Source organism: Amblyomma maculatum, chromosome 3, assembly GCF_055883805.1.
Source record: "Amblyomma maculatum isolate TAMU_Amacu chromosome 3, ASM5588380v1, whole genome shotgun sequence".
NCBI classification, from domain to species: domain Eukaryota; kingdom Metazoa; phylum Arthropoda; class Arachnida; order Ixodida; family Ixodidae; genus Amblyomma; species Amblyomma maculatum.
Genome location: NC_139346.1, coordinates 97,166,688 through 97,186,279, shown reverse-complemented (window position 1 = coordinate 97,186,279; position 19,592 = coordinate 97,166,688). Strand labels below are relative to the sequence as shown.

Below are 19,592 nucleotides of genomic sequence, written 5' to 3'. Positions count from 1 at the left end.
CCCTGTAAAGTGCACCTCGCTGGCCTTTGTTCATAGCTCCTTTACCGAGCCAGATTACACACAGCGCTCACTAGACCTTTGCCAATTAAAGACCGCAGTGTGCCTTCATATTTTAGGCGCCATCGGTGCATGGCAAACTCACTCCGTTAACTACACTCTGGCGGCTAATCTACGAAACTGTTAAGCCCAACAAGTTTCATAAAATGAAAACTAGACAAATCCAGTCCTTCGCAAGTCCTCAAGACGAACAACATAATCATTCTCTATAACACTGCCGCACCAAGCCAGAAGCTGAGTTGAAAAACGTGCTTGGAAGGAGGGAAAAACTTCATTTGGCCCTATACTATTTCCGCTGTTTTTGGGGTGTCATGAGAGGTGTCTCTTCGTTTAATCCACCGCGTACACTTCTACATTCACTTAAACACAGCGCTCGTTGAAAAGAGCGCCGCTGTCTTGCTGTTGCCACGGAGAGATGAAAGCACTCCAATTCATCCCGCAAACCAGCATTCCCGGGGACGTTGATATGCACTTTACATTAAGAGCTTGCTACATGCTATGTGGGCACTTGTAACTATGGTAGTCAGTGACATTTAAAAACCCCATCCCCAATGCAACGCTCCGCAACGCTGACGTGCAAGCACAGTATGGCGGAAGGAAAAACAGACAGAAAAACTTGTACGCAGAGTAAAAATAAGGATGAAAGCTAGTGAGGGACACTTTGAGCGGCACGATCTTGCACGACGCGAGGCTTTCCGAAGTAAAAAGAAGCATGAACGCAACGTTCTATTCCAGATGACCGTCGTCGCCGGAAACTGCGCCGCCTCATTTGTGGCGGCCTTCGCGCTGCATACAGTGTTCGAGAGGCCCATCGCCCTGATGGCCTCCCTGCTCGAGGAGCGGTGCTTCTCAGCCCGACATCGGCACACATCTTCCGATGGAGTCACCGTCGGAGACGCTGAAGCCTCCGCCAAGAGAATCACCGCCCCCAGAGGACGTGGCGAGCGCACCAAGCGCCACTGATGAGAAAGACGTGACTACACCCTGCTGGAGATTGGTTAGCAGCGGTCCTGCTGAAGGCGGCCACACATTGAAACACCGGAAGCCGACACTGCAGTTTAAGCCAGGACCAATTTTCCTAGCCCTTCCTCAAGATTTAAGTAGACTAATGTGCTTGGCTCCGGCCGCTTCATGGTCTGACGTCATGGCCGAGACTGTACTGTATGCTGTTGTGAACGGATACCTAGGCGTTTTCCTAAGTTGCTCAACTGCGGCGCTGGTTGTAGCTGCGTGAATGCGATAACATTTGTAGTTCATTTCCCTTATTCTGGGCACGAGCACATAGCGTCCGCATCTTAATTATAGGGCAGAAATATAGAGGGTAAAGAAAAAGGTTGTTCTTAAGTTCAGGAATGCGCACAGAGCTAAATAAAATGCCAATCGTTTGTATTTCTTTTTTCCTATCCATAGTTATTTGGAGTGACTCAGTTTCATGCAATCAAATTTCTGTATTTGCGCGTTGTGTTTATGATTCGAAGTGCTCTTTTGTATGTTTTGTATACGTTTTTCAAACTGCACGCTGAACGTCATCCGAAGCGGAAGCCTTTGTCAGGCTCTGTAGCCTTTAGCTTTCGCTCCGGCTTTCTGTAATGGAAAGGAACAAATAAATAAATAAATAAAGAATGAAAGAAAGAAAGAAAGAAAGAAAGAAAGAAAGAAAGAAAGAAAGAAAGAAAGAAAGAAAGAAAGAAAGAAAGAAAGAAAGAAAGAAAGAAAGAAAGAAAGAAAGAAAGAAAGAAAGAAAGAAAGAAAGCTACGCAACGGAAAAAGACAGGTGAAATGTTGTGTGACGGAAACTAGCAGAGTGGATCAGAAAACAAGCGAAGAATGTTATGACATTCTAACCGACATCAAGAGGATATTGACGTGTGCATTGTACGTAATGCCAGGGGAGGTTAACTAATGGTTACTAAGGGTAACAGACTGTATTCGAAGAGAATGCAATCGTAAAGGGCGACGGCAGAAAGTAAGGCGAGATTGTCAGATACTAAAGATTGTAGGGATCAAATAAATGCAGCTGGTACAAGACCGTGTTAGTTTAAGGGAGGTGGGAGATGCCTTTGTACTGCAAGAGGTAAAGTCAGGCTTATGATAATAATGATGATGACTATGATGATAACTCCTCTCCGTAGGTCTCCGGTAAGCGGGCAATGTGCATAATACGCACAAATACAGCAAAGGTGAACTTTTCCAATTCCTCCCATAGCCTCATACAGGAGTGTATAGTTAAACTATAGACATCACTTGTGATGGCTGACTTTGTTTATACCGTAATAGCGCATAAACCGATTACTCATGGTGTACCTGGACATTCTGGTAATTTTAAGGGAGTTTCCATCAAACGTCTTAGATATTTGGGCTAAATGCCAGGTCATATTTTGGGGACATCAACAGCCCAACAAACCTCCATAAGAGGCGAATTCAGACACCAGATCGGCGTCCGCCTTTATTTCTAATCGTCTTAGTTGAAGGTTCCCTGTGTAAAAGCAGCGCAAATTTACGGCACAAAGCATAATATAATAGCTGGTAAAGCTTTATGGAATAAGCATGGGCGTCTATATTGGCTAAGCAATTTTGTATATATATATATACACACACACATATATATATTTTTTTTTCTCACCCTTCAAACGTTCTTTAAATCGCTATGTTAAGAATCAGCACTGAGGAAATTGGTTTCACCATACCGGTTAGATTTAGGTATCGAACAATGAATTCTGTATTTCATTTAAACAAGAACCATTTTCAAGACTTCAGTTGCATAAAAAGGACTGATGTCATATCCGTTGCCAACTGCTTAAGCAGATATCGCAATATATTTTTGGGATTCCTAAATCCATAGTTTTATTGTTAAAATCATTTGTAGACATGGACATGAGTGAAATACTTCCACAGACCAAATAAAGAATTAGAACCTCGACTAATTGACCTTTGTGCAATATTGTGCATGAAATCTTAGTAATGTATTGTGAAAACAAAAGAATGAAAACATTCTTGAAAAGAAATCAAGAATTTGGACCTGGATGCAGACACGTCCTCGAGAGGAGGACACAACAAAATTGCAGTGACCACGCTGGTCGATTCGTCTCCATGTGAAGTGTCGGCCAGCGCCTCTATTCGGCACTGCACGGTAGCAGAGACCAAAGAAGTAGCCGTTGCTCTAGCGGTGGTGGAGGGCTATAGAACTGGGCTGACGCTAACGATAATCACGGACTCTCAAACAGCCTGTCGTCACGCGCGACAAAATTAAAAACCACAAAGAAAACAAGACAACCCACAACATTATGTGTACCGGGGCACATGGGGGTGGCGGGGACCAAGAGGCTGACAGGATAGCTCGAGTATACACTACTTTCCGAGCATCCGACGAGTCCACGGAACTTTTGGCAGCACGCAAGGTGTATTCGGCCCCATACTAGAAAACTAATAAATAATAAGAAACCTGCGGAGGCGGAATAATGCGATAACCTCCACCGCACAGTTCTCTCAACAGAGAGGAAGCTGTCATTTGGAGACAATTACAGACGACTTCATACCTAAAGCTACACATACTAAACAAAATACAGCCTACTATATACACAGACAAATATTCGTGGTGCGACGAATAATCCAGACTATACCACATCACATGGGCCTGTCAAAGCTTAGACGTGGCCCCTACAATTCTAAACCCGAGTGCGGAGCAACGGGAGACTCTGCTGCCTAGTGACCGCTGCGAAGACCAGCAAGGTCTGGTGCAGCGAGCTCAACGGGCAGCGGTAGCCAGTGGAGCCCTGGACTGAGGGCAACCGACCATTGGGTAAAAGTGGACGAGGTCGACGGGGAAGATTCCTGGGGATGAAACAAGGAGACAAACCACTGAAGACGCTCCAAAAACCGCCAAAATATTATCCAGCAAAAAGATTTTGCTTCCTTCCGTAGCCCTCCACTACGACTCCTCTTTCTTTTCAATTTCACTCCCAAGTATTCACAGTTTTTAGGCACGATAACAGCGCCGTGCTAGCTGTAAACATGACATTGAAATAAGACTAGACACGAAGCGTCTTTAACATGCCACCGATACATACTACCCAAACAGAAGTGCTACCACGGAAATTGGCTGAAAAGGAGCGCAGAAATAAAAGGCTGAAAGCTCGACGAGTGTCCGAGATACCCAAACAACGGGAAGAATGTATCGCTAAACGACGCAGCAAGGCCGAGTCTGAACAGCCTAAAGCACAACCATAATCTAAACCGTAAGCATATCCATACCTTAAACCATAAGCATTATCATAGCCTAAATCATAAAGCATAACCACAAGCTAAATCGTAAGCATATCCATAGCCTAATTCATAAGGCATAACCGTAAGCTAAACAATAAGCATCACTCAAGCTTTTTGCTTCGAGATATCAAGGCTCAACCTTAGCTAAGCGCCAGCCAATTTCTTAACTTATATTTCACTCCCACTTTCCTCCTTCCCCTTACAGTTGAGGTGTCTACGAAAAAGCATGTTATACGGCGCCTTTCGTTTTCTGTAAATAATTTCAATATAATTTAAATAAACAATATGCAATTTTGAATCATATGCATGATATTGTTTTATTAAACCAGAATGAATAATAACACACTACACAATGTACATAAAAGTATAAAAGGGGCAAGCAGTGCTGCGCACCACTTCACATTTTTTTCGACGATATTTTTATTGCTAACAAAATACTACGCAGCATAGTAGTTGGTTGGTTTGTTTTGTGGGGTTTAACGTCCCAAAGTGACTAAGGTTATGAGAGACGCCGTAGTGGAGGACTCCGGAAATTTCGACCACCTGGTGTTCTTTAGCGTGCACTGACAATGCACAGCACACGGGCGCCTAGCCTTTCGCCGCAATTGGAAAGCGCGCGCCGAGGCCGGGATTCGATCCCGCATCCTTGGGAACAGTAGTCGATAGCCGTAACCACTGCGCCACCCCGGCAGGGTTTACTACGCAGCATAGCTTCTGCTTTCGTGAAGCAAGTGCGGGCCCGTGAAACATGTAAAGGAACGTTGAGCCCATGCAAAGCATATCCGTTCAGCTCCGCCTCTGGAACGCGTCTCCCGCGTAGTCTGCGCAAGCCGCAGAAACTACGCAGCATAGTTTCTGCGGCTTGCGCAGACTACGCGGGAGACGCGTTCCAGACGCAGAACTGAACGGAAGTAGGGTTGAAGGAGGGTTGAAATCTGGGTCAGTTGGTACATAGTCAGAGAATAAAAACCAGCCAAACCGTGTGTACATCGTTTTTTTTCGTCCTCGTCCCTTGGCTGGTTTTTATTCTCTGACTATGAACGGAAGTGCTTTGCATGGGCTCAACGTTTTTTTGCCTGTTTCACGGGCACGCACTTGCTTCGCGAATCTCGACCACCGCTACCGTGAAGGTGAGAGGATCCGTTTGTCACCTTGGAAGACCGTTTCCGCTCATTTTCATCTTCTTGGACTACTTTTGGTGTCCTGCAACGCTGTCAATGTGGTTCACGCAACCTGTTGACATCGCAAAGCAGGGGCTCGACTTCGAGCCCCTGCGCAAAGGGCAGCTGCATTCCGCACCACACCGCCCCTGCCATCTCCGCTGCCCTTCGCAATCCTGCATGCCATCGTTATGAAATACCAATTAGACACCGTCTGTACCATTCCTGCCGAACCTGAATCCGACCCACACTGGGTGCGTACCATAAAGGCACACCGCACCGCGGCGGCCCATCAGCTCAGCGTGCCATAGCCGCCTGCCTCGCCCCCATCTAAGACCCGTACTCCAGCATCAACCAACACCACCACTACTGCCATTCTCCCGAGTTCGCGACACATGGTGGAAGCGTGCGGATTGGCGTCTTTTTTTATTATTACACGCAATGCAGAATGCTCCAAAAGTATGCATTTACTTTCCGTTTACTGCATTTATTTTTATAAGTCAATACAGTTGATTTTTATAACTCTATACATAACCTTCCTTAGGTACACGACGGATTTCTGAACCCTATAACGCAACATGGACTTCCCTTAAAAGAAACAGCCCCCAACTGTCAATAGCCTGTTAGATGCATGTGACCGAGACGGAGACTAACACGATTGTACCCCGCAGTGAAGTGCTCGGCCAACTGTATTTAAACAAGTTTCATGTTTAATATAGCGACCGGCTTGTAGGGTCCAGTTTGTGGCTTTAGGGGCGTTGCCTAGATGTCTCGATCAATTTGGAGAAGAGCAGAGTACCGATAGTGAGGACCCTGAATGGTTTTGAGCCCAGCCCTCAAAAGCAAAGCGTCAGTATCCTTGCAATGTTTTACAACTTAAGGAAAGTATGCGGCAGTGTAATAAAGAAAAAGATAGTAACAAACAACCATATTTGTGGTTTTGAACTTAAAAAACGCTGTGCAAATACACTTCCCCGGGCAGCTTTTTGAGAAGTACCCCGTTTGTTTAGTGCCTTATTTGTTGTTAGCTTTTTTTCGTAAAAGCTTTATAAATTTCCGCACGCGGCAGCGGCTCGACCGAAAGCAGGGGGAATCGCACTACAATTCCTCTTATTATTATTCCCTCAATTGAGTGTAAATTAACTCTGGCCACCTAGAAGCACTGTAGATTTTGGGACTGTCCCGTTGAAATAACGGATGCATCGCTCTCGCTCACGGCGCTGACAAAGAACACGCCATAGTATCTGTGAAGTAAAACTCAGCGGTCATATTTCGCATATTGGCTGCACAGCTAGATGCGCAGTATGAATACAGTGGCATAAATGTTTAGACATGCTAGTTTTATCGCAAGCCACCTCTTTTCGCTGTCATAAAGAGGTTATGTGGTCATACAGCAACAGCCACCTACGCCGCCTACGTCACGATTGTGACCTCGTTGAAGGCCACTTGCGAAGTGTGTCGTTGCGTAGGCAGCGACGCCGCAAGGCTTTTCTTTCCTAAAAAAAACAGCTTAGACTGCAGAAATACAATCAAGGTATATCGTTAAATATTCAGTCATTTTTTTTTTGTTTTTCTGTGGAGTATTACGATCTCCAATGTTCTTAGAATGGGACTGTAGTCCACAATGTAAATTTTATTTTATTGCTTATTTAAAAAGCTGGCGGAAGTGTTTGGTTTAGAAAGGGAAAAATTAGTAATAAGGAACCATAGCACTATCGACCAAGTAATGCTACTGAAGGCAGTTACAATCAAATTAGTAAAAAATAACGAAACACCAAAACAATTTTGCATAGTAGAAAAGTAGAATCCGGCCTCTTGCGTCTGTAATGTTTACACTGACTCGCAAGCCGCTTAGAGCGCTTGGCAAAAGAAAAAACTAGACCGTTCTTAAGATCTTTCGAGTAGTTTGTCTCCTGGGAGAGCATGCCTACGCTTAAAATGTGAACTGAATTTCTGACCTTGATGAAATGCGTGTAAACAACATTACACCAGATGGCGCGCATATAATGTCTTTTTAATTTTTTTTAACATTGACACCAATACGAAATAACAAGTGTACAGGAAATTAATAACTTATTGCATAGTCCCCCTGCCCTCAATAATTTTTGAGGTCACTCACATATTGCGTGATCGTTCTCTTTGTTCAGTTATTCATTCCCTAAATAACCCCGCCGGGGTGGCGCAGTGGTTACGGCGCTCGACTACTGTTCCCAAGGACGCGGGATCGAATCCCGGCTTCGGCGGCCGCTTTTCGGTGGAGGCGAAAAGCAAGGCGCCCGTGTGCTGTGCGATGTCAGTGCACGTTAAAGAACCCCAGGTGGTCGAAATTTCCGGAGTCCTCCACTACGGCGTCTCTCATAGCCTGAGTCGCTTTGGGACGTTAAACCCCACAAAACCAACCAACCATCATTCCCTAAATAGAGCATGAGCTTCACGCGTTTTATACATAACTATTTTTCTTTCTAGTGCTCATTATTCTGTTTAAAACTTCTACTTTTGAATCCTGTACATCTTGAATCTTCTCGCCTACTCCAATTACCAACTTCAAATTAGCATCCAGGTATCGAGAGTTGATGCAGAGTGTGTGCTTCGCTCACTGGCTCTGGAACTAACACATACATTGTGGAGTGCAGAAGACTTTCCAATGGCTGCATCAAGGCATTTGACCCTGCGCTATCCTCAAATGTTCTGCAGCAGCTGTATTTCGTACCAGGTCACTTTGAAATCGCTAATCATGTCTTACGAACAAGTGCGCACGCCAAGCCGGCTCCTTGTGCTAATTCATCAAGTGCATCTCATTTGTTCTTTGTAGCGAAAGCCTACGTCATGCAGCCACGCAGTTTCGCGTGTGCGGCGGCCGCCAGTTTAGCGCATACGCGAAATCCAAGTGACGTCACGAGAGGCGCAGGTGCGCCGCCTCTTCGCCGCACCCATCGCCGACTCCACCGCCGGACTACAGAAGCGCCGCGCTACTGCCTGAGCGGATACTCATAGGAACCCATGCATTTGGTCATCGTAACTATCACTAGCCAACGCTTACTAGTTAAGGGGTGCTTAACTAACGTAACCAGACATTAACTAGTACTCAGAAAGTGCAAATCATGGTTAACTATCACTAACCATAGTAATGGTTAGGCGTTTCTAGACGTCCATAGCTGTCACATGGGGACGTCATCTGCTGAGACGTCATGATCACACGTGGCGTGATTATGACGTCACATTTGGTCATGTCTAATTACAGAAAGTGACAATAACATCACATCTGGTCATGACGCCATAACTGGCGATGACGTCACCAGGAGATTCATGCATATACGAAGCTCACCCCGTCGGGCGTTCCATCAAGGCGTCCGTGCGGCACCTTTCATTTGCCGCTTCCTCGAACGCCGCACAACAGAGCACATATAGGAATAAACGAAGTACAGCAGGCATCAGCGACGTTTAAAACTGGTTGGCAGCAAAGAAAAGATGCAGTAAATGTTCCAATTCTAGTCAATCACAAACGGTCTCGCAGTAAATGCCTAAGCTGCACGGCCGGGAAGGCTTCCGCATTGAAGCACCTTTTTGCTACTTATATCCAGGCTTAACCTTAGCTGAGCTACAGCCAAACATTTTTCAGTTTGTTTCATCGTGGCTGCTGCTTTTTGTTAGTTACCTGCTTCATCATAGGAATCACAGGTTACCGTTTGGCAAAAAGCTGTTGAATTAAAGAGACTCCTTGAAACCATACTCTCCTCGCCTCCTTCTTGCTCGACCACACTTGTGCAAGCGGGACATGATGCTGCAACTGCGACATGACATAGTGGACTCGCACACTAAAGACGCGAAGGTAATTTTAGGGCTAACCTCAGGAAGGTGTTTGATAACGTCAAACAATACGCGATGTTCAACGAGCTCAACGAGCTTAGGGTAGGGAGGAAAACGTGCCCGTACATCAAGGACTTTCTCTCAGGCAGGACTGCTTGCATAAACTTTCAAAATTTAAAATCGCCTATAATAGACCTGAGAAGCAGGGGCACGCCATAGGGTTCGGTGCTATCCCGCTTCCTCTTTAACGGGACCAAGAGAAAGCTCCCGTGCAAACTCGCGGAGTTGGAGGGGATAAAATTTAGTGTTTACGTGATTGATATTAACCTTTGGGTAAACAAGGGGGAGCGATGCGGAAGTCGAGAACTTGTTGCAGTCTGCTACTGACATCATTGTCGAGAATGCAGCTGACAGGGGCTCGCGTGCTCACCGAAAAATCGGAACTCTTTGTTTATAATTAAAAAAACCTCCCATGCAAAACATTGACGGAAATAAAGATTGAGGTGCCAGATAAAGAATTACCCAAGGTTGAACTGATAAGAATATTATGATGAACCCTCCTGGCTAGTGGGTACAATGGAGAGGTCATAAAGGAGCGCGAGCATTATGGATACAAACTCTGGGACTTATTAAACGCAAAGCAGTCAAGAGCAGAGGACTTAAAGAGGGAAACCTGATGAAACTAGTACAAGCGTACGTGATTAGCAGAATTAGCTATGCGACGCCATACTTGGATATCGAAGTGGCGGAGAGAAACAGCATAGACGCCCTCATAGGCAAATGCTTAGAGCGCACCAGGGCTACCCCTGTGTGCCTCAACAGAACGCCTGCTCGCTTTGAGAGTATATAATACGTGCAGGGAGTTAGTAGATGTGGTTAGTAGCGCGACGAATAAGGGCAGGTTAATTCTTGCGACAGTAGGATTAAACCCGGAGAAAGGATTGAGAAAGAAAGTTGACATACAAAGGGAGATAATGAATGCCTTGATAGTCCCTCCCCTCCTAAATATATACATCCGGAATTTATTAAAAAAACAAAGGGAGAAGTGAGCCGAGGCCTTAACTGTAAAATTCGAGAACATGGATGGCAGTGAGGTCGACTAGGTTGATGCGGCCGGATGCCAAATCGGGGTGGCGGTGGATTCGGTCACAAACGGCCGAGGAGTGCCATTTTCCGCTGCGACTATACGGAGACACAATATAGAGGCTGCGGAGAAAGTGGCGATTGTTTAAGCCTGCGCAGGAACAAAAGCAAACTTCATCATAAGCGACAGTAAGACTGCCATTCAAAATTTTGGACAAGGCAGGATCTCGCTGGGGGGGGGGGGGCGAAAATCCTTAGCCAACAACCACTAAACAGGAAAATTGAGATAATCTGGACACCCGCGCACGCTGCCGTCCCTGACAACGAGGCGGCCCATGAGCTAGCTTGAGCAGTCTACTTCCGGGCAGGCATGGGTCTCCCGACGACTGGGTAACGAGGAGAGGCTCCTAAATTATGGGAAAATAATCAACCATTATCGAGTGGCTCGTAGGCTGGTACCCCCCACCCCCAAACCCAAAATTGAATAACAAAGAAGCTTCTGCATGGAGGCTCTTTCAGACTAATACTTTAGTGAATCTGGTCTTGGCGTACCATGTGTACCCTGAGATGCGAGACCATGATATATGTAGTGATTGTGGGGCGAGTGGGGCCCTCGACTGCATGATATGGGAGTAGCCGCACTCCCCCGGGGTAGGACAAAATATGGTTAGTAGATTCAACTGAAAGCCCCTGTTGCAAAGCTTGAGCTCCAGCGGAACATCGTCCACCTGGCGGAGCAGGCTGCCATAGGCAAAGGCCTGCCAGCCAGCCTTTACCGCAGTGGCAACCGCCTCCCAGGCCTACGTGCCTGGGACGGGAGTGGACGGCTTCTTCTGGTGGAAAATAAAGTGTTTGAGCAATTAATTCGCTGCTTTTGTTTCTTCTCGCATGAAAGCATTTATAAATCCTGTCCAAAATAACCTCTGCACTGATACAAAGGCAAATAATCTGGTTTAAACGTTGGCCAGTACAGTAAAGCTCCTCTTCAAGACTTACTAAGTTTATGTGCGAATCTTCTTCCCCTGGTTCTCCCTAGTTATTTTTTCTTGTGTACCGCCTTTCACCCTCACATTGAGACGCTCGACGATGTAGACGCAAATGTGACCAAGTGCCTTGTGCTGACACCAAATAAAATTCCCATCCATTCATGGGCTGTGTTTGCTCATTAGCCTGATGAGAGCTCAGAATCGAGCAACGAAGTTCGGATCGGTAGTGTAAGAGTGTTAACACAAAATTCCCCCTCTCCCCGTTAGCTAATGTGTCACGTAGCAGTCGAAGTAACAAGACCCCACTTCCACCACTGTGGATGACAGCAGCCCTGATGAACGCTCTAAATTAAAGTTTACAAGCGATATAATGCATACGATCAAGTTGTAGTTCGAACAGCCGTAATCAGAAGACAGTCGGTAGTTTACCGGACGCGAAAGTTGGAAATCATGGGTTCGGATCCTGCAAGAGGTTTTTGCCTCGTTTTCTTCTAATACCTTTAAAATTATCTCCATAAGAACATTATCATTTTACACTGATAAACACCGAAAAATGGCTTTAGTTTTACCCGCCTAAACGTGATTTATTAAGAGGAAGCTCGACTGAGCATGGTGAGCCGAGGCTTCTGTGGTTCCTGCATCGATGTCTGCGAACGTCAAGGAAATGCAGCCAAGAAACCGGTTCTATTTCGTGTTTCTTCCACACCTGACTGTAAACCTCAAGAACATCTTAATTGGGGGTTCCAAGGAGAGAAGCGAGGTGGAAAGCAGTGGCGGTGGAGAGAAAGGGTAGGCGGGGCACTGGAAGGCTGTGTCGCATGTGTAAATAGTGCAATTATGAGACAGCTATTTGAAGGTCACTGAACTACGTTGTATACATAGTAGTGTGGGTTGTTAAATGGGGAATTCATTTTTCTGATAGAAATTGTTATATACGCGGAATACAGTCTTCGGTTGCTGTGTTTTCTCGACGCATCTTGCTGAAAAGTTTAACTCAGGCGAAAATAACATAAGCAGCTTGAAACGAAATATTTCAGCAGGCTACCATCCTGTTATATATACTTGGGTCTGCTGGGTCCCGAACGTTGCCAAAACTCTAAATTTTATTATGAGAGTTTTCGTATTGAACAACACCATCACGTAGTGCTTGTGCATAAAAGGTGCTCTATTTTGAAACCAGTGCTCTATTTTGACATTGCCTTGCTAAGCAACTCGGGGGATGAACTGCAAATAATGATTGATGACCTAGACAGAAAAAGTAGAAAGGTAGGCTTGAAAATCAATATGCAGAAGACTAAGGTAATGTTCAACAGCCTCGGGAAGGAACAGCAGTTTACATTAGGTAGCGAAATACTGGAAATAGTAGGCGAATATGTGTACTTAGGACAGATAGTAACCGCAGATCCGGACCATGAAAAGGAAATATCAAGAAGAATAAGATTGGGATGGAGCGCATTTGGCAAGCACTCGCAGAATATGACTAGCAGCTTACCGGTATCGCTCAAGAGGAAAGTATACAACAGTTGCATCTTGCCTGTACTCACCTATGGGGCTGAAACATGGAGGCTAACCAAGAGAGTTCTACTTAAGTTGAGGACAACCCAGAGGGCTATGGAACGAAAAATGGTAGGGGTAACATTAAGAGATAGAAAGCGTGCAGAGTGGGTCAGAGAAATAACTCAAGTTACCGACATTCTAGTGGAAATTAAGAAGAAGAAATGGACATGGGCAGGACATGTAGTGCGAAGAGAGGATAACCGATGGTCGCTTAGGGTAACAAACTGGATTCCAAGGGAAGGAAAGCGTAGCAGGGGGAGGCAGAAAGTTAGGTGGGCGGATGAGATTAAGAAGTTCGCAGGGGTCAAGTGGGGGCAGCTAGCACAGAACCGGGTTAAGTGGAGAAATATGGGAGAGGCCTTCGCCCTGCAGTGGGTATAATCAGGCTGATGATGATGATGATAATGATGATGATTTTGAAACCGAAGAAAATAGTGTGTTGTTGAAGAAGCACATCATTCATGAACTAACCTTAACATAATTTTTAACACATTTTCGAATAATCTGGTCATTGTGGTCGAAAATGCAATCGGCCGAAAAATACTGGACAGGTTGGCGATTGCGCTGTTTTTTTTAATGTCCCGATAACTTATTTTCTAAGTGTCGGTCATGTCGCCCAATATACATACATTGCTAAATGAATTTAGCAGCGCCTCTACTATGATATCGGAAAGATAGGCTAGGTCCATGCAATGTATTTTGTCAGGCCACAGACTAGTGTTCTCACCTGTGAACTGTACCCAATGGATTTCTCAAAGCATGAATAACTTGTTGTCAGGCATATTTATTCTGCAACTTGCTGCAACCTTTTGTTTCTCGGCTGTGTTCCTGAACCTCAAAATGAGTCTGTGCAACGTAAGGGACCGATAACGCTAGGAACATGCTGCCCTAGCATTTCTTAAGTTCGCCTCTTGTAGATAGTGCTACCGGGAAGAGCGAATTCCACAAATTGGTTAAGCTACTGTAGCTTTTCATTCGCACGACAGTGCAAGTGAGCATACACCGGCATGGCTGGTGAAGTTCAAGTGTATGGTTAAAAAACACTAGGCCACCAAAATACTGGGCCTGTGATAGGGATCTTAAAATTCGCGGCAAATACATTTGCCGCCGCTGTAGCGGGGCGAAGGAGAGTTCATATCTTCAGAAGCGGTGGTGATTATGCAGAATGCATGGGTTTGATTGTTTTAGAACTAATCTCACGGGGCGAAGCCTTGAGGCCCCTTGATCTGGCGCTGCGCGCAGCGTGCTTTGGGTTAACAGAGTAGAGCTAGCTGCAGTTCACCTGGGGTACCCAAGCTTGTGCTCTAAGCGGCCTGCACTTGGCCGGTACAGGCATCGAAGACACCTCGAATACTTGAACCGGTTGCCCACAGAGACCGTCTTTCGAGCTTCCCGGAAAGTTACTTACACGGTTACTTTTATTGTCGCTATTTCTTCGTGTTTCGAAAGCGTTAGCTGCAAAAGCCCTCGTTTGCCTGCAACTCTGGCATCGCGCGGTTTCGCTATTGTGAAGGAAATCACGGACATGCCACCGGCAGCTGGTTACTAATAGCTGGACAAGTGGTCGTAAGTTTATGTGACGTCAGCCGTGTGTGTGACGTATGGCCGATCTTACAGAAGTTTCGAGCTTGGACTTCTTAATTCAGAAGGGAGAGTGAGAGAAATATATCCTTCCAGGACGTTGCTCTCCGAGAGAGGCTGTCCTTGCGCAAAGCAGACACGTTCTTACTGCTTCGTTTCGCAGGGTTTTGTATCTATGTTGGGAGGTCTCTCGCATAATATGACAGCTTGGAACTGCATGCTAAAAAGTGGGTGCGATGCCAGTAAACAAAGGCAGAAGTTATTATACGGAAGAAGTTTGGAAGGCATAAAAATATGTATATATATATATATATATATATATATATATATATATATATATATATATATATATATATATATATATAAAACATATTCGAACACGTTGCAAGCCTCCCACGATGAAACTCAATCACGGCACGCAATAGGGAACTTATAAAAAAAAACGGACCTAGTCGAGTTGTGCTCTCTAACTATAAGCGAACTTGACGTAACATAGACCAGGGATACATGAAAGGTTAACCTCACCTTACCGCCTCGAAGAAAGAAGAATCCCAGATGAAAAGAAGAGACAATACAGATGAGGCATGAATGATGAATAGGTAGAATAGAAAACTTACTGCCTGTTTCTTCCGGTTGGGTCAGCCTTGAGGTGCCGTTTACAGACATCGGGGGTGAAATTGGAGTTTTGCCGCCACCGAATGTCTTCGAAAGGTAAACACAAAGCAGTGGCTTAAAGTTCCATAGACAGCACATTTTTGGGAAATTGGTTTTCTTGTCTATGATGCGTAAGTAATTCCTGTATATCCATCCGCACGCAATTTTAGCCTAGCACAGCTAAATAATTTAAAATTGAATTTTCTTGTCTCCTCAGTTTCGGTTACGACAGCAGAGAGATGGCTCTGAAAAACAGTAATATAATCGCGAATTCTAGACGTGTAATGACTCCTGTTTTTGCGGCAGGCTGGCTTTATCACGTAGTGAATTCAAATGACACAGCAATGAATATATCGCTGGCTTTTCATACCTAGACTTGACTCTGATGTCACAGCCATCGCTCGGTTTTCTACACCGAAACCGAAACAGGTGAGGAGAGAACTTCGATTTTAAATTATTCAGCAGTCGTTGGCGAAAGTGACGTGGTGATCCGTGCACAGTAATGTCGTAGGCATCATTACCAATTATAAAATACAAACGCAAAAATTAGGCGTCTATAATCCTTCACCGCCGTCGTACTTATTCCCTGGCTGTGGAGATGACATACAAGGCTAAGCATTGGTTCGAGAGGTCTATGTAGCAGTACATTACCCAGATGGTCACTTTTATTCGATACATCTACAAGAGGGGCGAAGTGATTGGCATGAAATTTATCACACTAGGCAAATGACACGCTGAGAGCAGTGGCAGAACATGTGAGAAATGTGTGCCTATCCGATTCGTCGAGGTGCCGGCAGTCCCTGTCATTACATAGTGCAGTGTATTTAGGAGCACGTTGGCACGAGTTCCTGCGTGAAGGTAAGGAAAAAATTGTAAACGTCATCGTACACGGTATAAGATTATAATTCCGAATAAAAGAAGCCGGAAAGCACTGAAATGCAATGCAAGGCTTATTGTCTCACTGTAAACGGTCTTAAGACTTTTCGCATTCCTGTTCTCTTTTTTTTTTTTTCGGATGAAACTGGCCCAGAATTTTAGCGTCTGCTCTTTTTTTGCCCAGATATAACCAGACTCCAAGGTCTTATTTCCAGGGCACATGGTAACTTTGTTGCTCGCACTACATACGCCTGATTCCAAGCAGCTGCTGAATGCATCGTTTGCATCGTTTTAATCTATGCGTTTGCAATGATGAATCCGCTTTGACAAAGGCCGGGTTAACAAATTCGTAAACGAGCGCCACATTTATCACCCCGAAGCCATATTAACTGTGTTTTTCTTGCCTGACAGAGCTACGGATCATTTCACACTCCTGCTCTTTAACCTGGCAGCGAGAACACTCATTAGGGTGCCGCGATGGCCCCCAACTACTCAGAGAAAAAGGGCGCCATATATCTCGATCGCAACTGCGCCGTGGCAATGTGCGCTGGACTACAGTTTTTAAAACATTTATGCAGACTGGATACTATGGATGAATATAGTAACCCGCATTGGCGCAGATTAACACATTGCGTGTCATTCTAAACTGCGTTCCTCTGATTGACATTACCCTAAGGGCAGGCAGTGCAAATATGGCACCTTGCATGAGCGAAGCCACAATTTAAGGAAGCGGTGGAGTGGCAGACGGTTTATCTAAAGAGAATAAAGACACGCCTGGAACACAGCGGTTTTTTTCAATACCTGGTATAACTCATCTAGTTCAGGCCATGACCGATTCCTCACTGCGTGCACACTTGTGTCAGCTTGTGTGCCCGTAATATTTAACGTGACAATTCTCTGCGTGCGCTCACCACAAAAACGCAGTTGTGCAGATGGAAGAGATGCCCCCTCTCCTGAGACTTTAACACGGTTAACCCAGGATGGTCTGCCCAACATAGAGCGCAGCTCTGCGCATGAGCTGCTTAGTGCGCAACCAGTATACGTTTTTGGGGTCGCGGCGTTAACACAGCATATTAATAACATTATTTTGAGGCTTTCTCACGCTCTCTGCTATCGAATGGTGTACAGAGACAGGAGCCTAGCTGAGTGCTAACAATGCGGGTGAGTTGAAAGCTTGCTATAGCGTAAGTTGCCATGCAGTTGATCATTGCTTGGTTGCACAGCCTTCATCAGGTGTTGTATGGAGCCGCATTTGCGTACAAAACCATAGTTTGCGAATACACACTAACTACTCTGTCTTTACAGCACTTAAAAAGTTATCTGCCAATAACATGGCTGTGTAACCGTTTATTACACTAATGCCAGGTTGCTGCTTTCAGCATGTAAATTGATGCGCGTGGAGAAAACACATCCCGCAATTACAAAAGTTTTGTGGCTTCAGCATATAATATTAGTTAAATTTTTGTAATTCGGCAGGTAGATATTGAAACGGAGAGCTAAAGATTAAACATAATGCACTTTACCTTATTGAGACGTTATTCCAGCGCACAAACTGGCCCAGCTTACAACGCTTACCGATATATATAAAGAATCTGGCTGCGGCTGATAAACCTAAATCTTTTATTCTGATTCCAAGAACCTAATCCAGCTTTCCAGGACCCGTGGATCCCGAGTTAGGTATCCTACCTCAAGGCTACGCAGACACGTTCATACGGCTTCGTCAAAACAGGGCCTCATATCTAAGTTATGACGGGTGGTACTTCCTAATATAAGGTAGTGTGCACCTGTAGACTCAATAATAAGATCGGGATAACAAAGAGAGACATAAAATGTTAGTGATTTACTAGGAAGATAGAGCATGTGCGAGAACAAACATCTGCAAGGGACATCAGCGAATGGAAGGCAATAACGCTTTTGTTTCATAGAGCCGGAGGTTAAGTGCCACCGCCACAATTTTAATTCGTGTGTAGGTATGGTATAAGGCTCCGTATGGCGTTCTCGCCTTTCTCCACTTTGTATGAGCGAAGTGCAAAAATGAACTAAGGCCTTGAGAAGTAAGGACGCTAGGAATTACAGGGAAGCACAATCCTGAATATTTTGTCTATTGGTTGGGTTGTTTTTTATTAGCATGACAACAGGCCTAGTCGGAGGACTTGAGGCACTGAAGGAAAACTTAAAATGTAGACGTGTAAGCCGTTAGTCATCAGAGAAATTTTATTCGTCTACCTCATACGTAAGCATAAATAAATGGACACCTAAGCTCTGCCTTTAAGAGCATAAGCTACAAGGCCACATATAAAGCTTCATTTTAACCAATCTGTATGAACGTCCCTGCATGGCCTTTGCATGATGTGATTACATGTGTCCTAGCAGGCTGATTCTAGTACCAGCCTCCCATGTGGAAGGAGGGGCCTATATAATGCCAGACAACCCTACGTTCAGTTTACCGAGATACTTCTTTTGGACGAGTTGCTACTTATTCGTTATTAATTTAAACAGCGCGAACACGAAGACAAAGAACAAGATAAAAGAAAGCCACAGTACAAGCGCTGACTGACAACTATGCCTAAGCCCTTTACTCCAAGGCCTAGAAAAAACAAACACGAAGAAAACGAAACAATCACGTGATACGACCCCTGGGTTCACCTGCTGCAGAAAAGGTCACTTAAAAAGACACCTCTTTTCTTGAAAGAGCAAGAGAAGTCTTGCTGACACACTTATTGCCCGCTGAAATAAAATATTATTCCACTATCTCTCTCGTCATCTTCTCTTTGTGGCGGTACAAAATCCTAACCTTGTCAAACTTAGGAGGGCACTTCTTCTTCTCCTTCGTCATTATTTCACATGAATGGCAATGTGATACCAGAAAGATTTTGTCCTTTCCACTTTCCAAGTTGTTCCGGTGTTGCTTTAGTCTCTTATTAATACATCGTCCTGTTTGTTGCAGCAAGTGAACGCGGGGGTGTACCACGTGATTGTTTCGTTTTCTTCATGTTTGTTTTTTCTAGGCCTTGGAGTAATCGGGCTCTCCGAAACTTAGAGGACGACTCGGTCACATTCCTAATGCAACAAATTAATGAAGTCTGGAAAACTGGCCAACTACCTGCAGAGTGGAAGCATGCCAATACGGTCCTCATCCCAAAACCGGGCAAGCCGCTGGGCCTACCCAACCTAAGGCTGATCTCACTGACGTACTGCCTATGAAAGCTAGCCGAACACGTCATCCTGAATACTATCGGAATACGTAGAAGAAAAGTACTTCCCTTACAATATGATTGGCTTCACGTCAGGTCTCTCAACGCAAGACGCTATGCTACGAATCAAGAAAAGTGTGTTGGATCGCCCCGCACGAGACATCAAGGCGCTACTGGGACTCGACGTGTAGCAAGCTTTTGACAAAATCCAACATCAAGCCATTCTCAAAGCCATATCTGACCACAATCTCGGAACACGCTTCTACCACTATGTCAAGGCGTTTCTGCAGGATCGAACGGCCACTCTCCGGATAGGCGAACACATCTCGGAGAGCTTTAATCTGGGCAATAAGGGAACACCACAAGGCTCAGTA

At 45.1% G+C, this 19,592-nt stretch overlaps 1 pseudogene; it reads left to right on the top strand.

Annotated features, from left to right (window-relative positions):
• LOC146195387 (nose resistant to fluoxetine protein 6-like) overlaps window positions 1–1,020 on the top strand; it is a 41,403-nt pseudogene extending 40,383 nt beyond the window's left edge.
• Window positions 1,021–19,592: the final 18,572 nt, after the last annotated feature.